Genomic DNA, 5,041 nt, shown 5'->3' on the forward strand with positions numbered 1-5,041 from the left:
TATACTTTTTTCTTTAAATTTGTATTTGTTTGGCCGAGTGTGTGAGATGAGTATACACACTGGAACGTCCTGGAAACGTGGTTACAGTGGAAAAAAGAAGCCAGTTTCTCTCTGTTTCCCTCCCCACCATTGTGGGGTTTTTATTTAAATAAAATGATTGTTGTTTTCTGAACAGAGGCTGCTGCTGTTCTGAGTAAATGAATCGCTGCATTTGCAGCGGGAAGAGGCTGCCGTTAAAACAGCACTATCATTTTTTCTGCTTCTCTTAGTTCAGCCAACATTATTAGCAAACTTGCTCATGAGCCAAATAAATAAATAAATGGCTCTTGTATAAACGATCGGTGAAAGGCTCAGCCTGTCCTTAAAGCTTAAACTGGCTCACATACAAATAGACATTTGATATTTTCTACTTTAATTATTTACTTCGTGCTTCATGTTTTCTACTGGTAAACTTTTGCATTTGGCTTTTTGGAGGAAGTTGGTGAACAAATGGGCAGTAACTGCACGATCTGATTGGATGTCCAGATTTAGCACAGAATTTCACATAATGCTTTTTTTCTTTCTTTCTTTGAACCCCTAAAGCTGGAGGGTCGATGTCTGGGCTAAGTGACAGCTCATTAGCACTGAGTTTGTGTGAGTGGTGCTGGTGGCCAGCTCCACACTGCATTCATTCAGCCGCTGTGATAAAGTCTACTCCCACAGAGACTGGGCCCATAAGACCAGATCTGTTCCCCGTGAAGCCTGTGTTATGGCAGCTCTGACGACACCAGGTCTGTGTAAACAGCACTGCGTAGATTCCAGAGTCCGCCCTTTCCATCGCGTCCTAACACTGCTCACATTCAGGCCGGAGACCGGAGTGCGACGTGATGGAGGGAGGCCAGTCAGGCCTTTGATCCTGGACAACTACTGAATTTATATTTCTTTACATGAGGCAAAACGTTCATGTGATGCACCAGGTGTAAAAATGTCATGTTTGTTACAGGTAATGACTGTGTTGTTCAACCATGGGAGGAAATTAAGGTGTGAGATAGGATGGCTGAGCCCCAATACTGTGCTCTTCAGTGAACTAGCTGACGTTAAGTAATGTTCAAATATGGACTCGGAGTTCTGCTTCCAGGTATAGATGCATACAAGATGGTTTGGCCCACCACCCACCACTCTGCTTTACAAAGTCAACAAGGACAGTTTAAAATCCTTTTCCTGGTTACTTTTCTTTGACCTTAATGCTAAATGCTAATTGTAAAGGCTGCAGCTTCAGACAGATGCTGAATTACAGTAAACAATAAAAAAGGAAGAATTGATAAGTTTGATAATATTTTTGGTCTAAATGCTCTTTCATTTGCCTAAAAGCAAACACACTAAATTCTGAGAGTTAAAAACAGACCAGCTGACCAGAGAGGCTGTTCTCACACTTATTACTGGGCACGCATGAAAAAAGGGATGAACATGTTTGCACTGTGAAAAACAGAAACACCAGTAAGAGCCGAAGAGTCAGTGAACTGGTGCTACTTAATGCCACAGTTCTTCTGGTCTGAGGCGAAGCATCAAAAAATGAGCTTTAAGAAAGAGCGCTTAAAGATGTACATCCATGAACAGGAGTAATAAAAGGCTGCAGAGGCCATGAATGACAGCTGAATCATACTGAAGGAAACGCATCACCAACAAACGGCAGCACATAAAAAAGACGAGAGCCTCAACCAACCCAGTGTTAGTGATGTCATCACTTGTTGTAAGCACGGTTATAGTTAGTATTTAGTATTTATTTATTTATTGTCATTGTCAAGAACAATGAAATTGCGTTTGGGGCTTCCATACAACCCAAAAAAAAGAAGAAAATAATAAATACCCCTTAAAACCCAAGTGTACATATTTAACCCAGTGTGACTCCAATGCAATAAGACAATCCTTAGCAATAATGTTCGTAGAAATTCAGACAAAGACCTGAGAAACATGACAAAATACAACAATGCAACCCATTCAATATTATTGTACTGTGAGATATGATATCAGATATGATAGTTATCTATTTAAGAAAGAAAGAGGGGGGGCAGGAGGGGGAAGAGAATAAAGATATGATGCACCAATGCAGACCAGTTCATTGCTATTAAGAAGTTGGATATGGTTATTGTCCGTGAGAGGGGGGCAGAGAGTTCAGGAGCCTCACAGCCTGTGGATACAGGCTGTTGGCCAGTCTGGATGTTCTGGCCTGTATAGACCTGTACCTTCTCCCTGAGGGCAGCAGATGGAAAAGGTGGCGCGCAGGGTGATGTTGGTCCCGCAGGATACTGTGCACCCTCCTCAGACAGCGAGTGGGGAAGATATTACTGATCTCTGGCAGACTTGTTCCAATAATTCTGCCAGCTTCTTTCACCACCCGCTGGAGTGCTTGCTGATCGGCCTTGGTGCAGCTGGGGAACCACACTAGAAATCCATACGTCAGAACGCTGCTGATGGCACAGTTGTAGAAGTTCAACATCAGAGATCTGGGAATGTGTGCGCTCCGCAGTCTCCTCAGGTAGTAGAGGCGCTGTTGGGCCTTCCGTACAACTGAGGTGATATGGTTGCCCCAGGACAGGTCCTCGGTCACAGTTACCCCCAAGAATTTAAAACTGCTCACCCTCTCCACCGCCTCACTGCCAATGAAGAGAGGCAGATGGTTGTTATGACCCCTCTTCCGGAAATCTACAATGATCTCCTTGGTCTTTTTGGTGTTTAAGACCAAGTTATTGTCGTGGCACCATGACTCTAGTTGTTGCACCTCTGTCCTATAGTTTGTCTCATCATTGTTGGATATAAGTCCGAGCACTGTAGTGTCATCTGCAAACTTAACAATGAGATTGGACGCGCAGGAGGAAATACAGTCATGGGTGAAGAGAGTGTATAGCAGAGGGCTCAGAACACACCCCTGAGGGGCACCGGTGTTGACCACAAGGGTGGAAGAGGTGTTCTTACCCACTCTGACACTCTGTCTACGGTTAGTGAGGAAGTCCACAATCCAGTTGCACAGAGAGGAGTTAAGTCCCAGTTGGTGGAGTTTGGGACGGAGTTTGTATGGCCGGATGGTATTAAAAGCCGAGCTGTAGTCTACAAAGAGGAGCCGTGCATAGGTGTTCCTGTGTTCCAAGTGCTTCAGTAATGTGTGCAGCACTGTGGCGATCGCATCCTCGGTTGACCGGTTCTCCCTGTATGCAAACTGGTGCGAGTCCAGGGATGGTGGAAAAGCAGCTCTGATGTGTTTAATGACCAGTCTCTCCAGGCATTTGGCGGGAATGGGGGTGAGTGCCACAGGTCTGAAATCGTTCAGACATGTGACATTTGACTGTTTTGGGATGGGAACGATGGTTGCTGCTTTGTAACCAGATTTGTTGAAGTGTCGCTACATTGTGACAGCAACATCTTCATGTTTAGGTTTTTCCACAATTACAATCCTCACATTGATCCATTTTCAGGTAGGAGAACTATACTTCCTGAAACCTGGGATTTTTTCACAGCCTCCTCCATGCCACAAGCAAAAGTCCTGGAATAACCCCTGCCTGTCTTACACTGTGGACATAGCGATCTGTTATACTTTTGATTTGATTATACTTGGCATAACATCTGGGGTGACAAAAAAAACTGTTATTCTTATTTATGGTCATGACTTTTTGTGTGTGTGGATGACTGAATGTAGTGTAAAGCGCGTTGGGGTCTTTAGGGACGAAGTAAAGCGCTACACAAATACAAATACAAATACAAATACAGGCCATTTTTACCATATTGCTGATATTTCAAGCAAACAATACATCAAACGATTTCTTTATTTCTGTAATTCTGGGCTAATACTTGTAACATTCTGAGCTATTTATATGTAATTTATCTCAGGGCAGTTAAATGTTTACTGTGAGATACTGTATCTTCCTTTAGTGATATTTTCTGTAATTCTTACATACAGATATATAATGAAGACAACACTAAATACAAGTATGCAGATCAGCACCAGAAGGTTAAATAGACTTGAACTTATCTGGGGTTTTCACAGGTATAGTTTATGATGTAAAAACACAGAATTTGTTGTGAAAATAAGATTTAAGGAAAAGCGCCCAAATAACATATATGCATGAGTAAGAGCATCCATCCTTCCTCAGAAAATATGCCCGAAAAAGCCTTGCAAAAAAGCAAATTACTCACCTGTTGTAGAAAGACTGGCACACCTGTGGCTGTTAAATCCTTCTTCACGGTGTGCTTCTTGAGCTCCAAGCTGAGAGTTTAAAAGTCCCGGCGAACAGCAGGAGCAGAGAGCTCAGGATGCTCAGCTGTGTGCAGAGGAAGGAGCCTGAAACCAGGTCTGGCTGTCAAACCTCAGGGGGGGCACGCCACCATCAAGCTGCTCAGAATGAGGTCTGGACAGGTCTGATACCTGCTTTCAAAGTAAGAGCACATGGAGCAGATGGTGACTTCAATTGCTTCTCAGAGGCAGGATTGCTGCTGATGAAGTTTTTCAGCCACAGTAAAATGATTTTAGAAGAACTGATAAAAACTCTCGTAGTGGGATTTATCTCTGCACTCCAGGTTTAGTCATAATCACACATTTCACTGCATGGATTTGTTTTCATTATGAATATAATAGAAACATAAGAAGTTCATGTGATGATACATGGAAACCTATAAGCTGTCCCACATGGTTTTGGACAAGTGATGATGTAATTACTATGAGCCCTTAAAATGGCAAAAAAAAAGCTGTGTTGTTGTCTTAAAATAATAATATTGGCATTACTATTCAAGTATGATTTGTAACATTTCAATCAGGGGGTCAGCGAGCTTATTTTAGTTACTTAACGTTATTGTATGTTCTGGAATTTAACTTGTGTCCAAAAAAGTGCCATAGTTATAAAGAAAGTAAAACAGAATCATGCCATGCTTTTATTTTGAAAGAACGGTGCAGGGTTTTTAGGGGGTTGGTTCGTGATTCGTTTGATGGGAGTGTAGAGGGGAAACGGGTGGAGCTGGAAGGATGTGCAGCATCCCACAGACATGGTGAAAATGACTTGGTGCTATTCTTCAG

The 5,041-nt window shown here is 42.7% G+C and overlaps 1 protein-coding gene across 1 annotated transcript in view; it reads right to left on the minus strand.

The window, feature by feature from the left end:
* LOC308398611 (aggrecan core protein-like) overlaps nt 1-4,302 on the minus strand; it is a 29,303-nt gene extending 25,001 nt beyond the window's left edge. The window contains exon 1 of the mRNA XM_080885359.1: nt 4,168-4,302. The gene's annotated coding sequence lies outside the window, so the exon portion shown is untranslated. The remainder of the gene's footprint in view (nt 1-4,167) is intronic.
* Between the last annotated feature and the right edge of the window lie 739 nt (nt 4,303-5,041).

This window comes from Rhamphochromis sp. 'chilingali', assembly GCF_963969265.1.
Source record: "Rhamphochromis sp. 'chilingali' genome assembly, chromosome: 6".
In the NCBI taxonomy this organism is placed as follows: Eukaryota; Metazoa; Chordata; class Actinopteri; order Cichliformes; family Cichlidae; genus Rhamphochromis; species Rhamphochromis sp. 'chilingali'.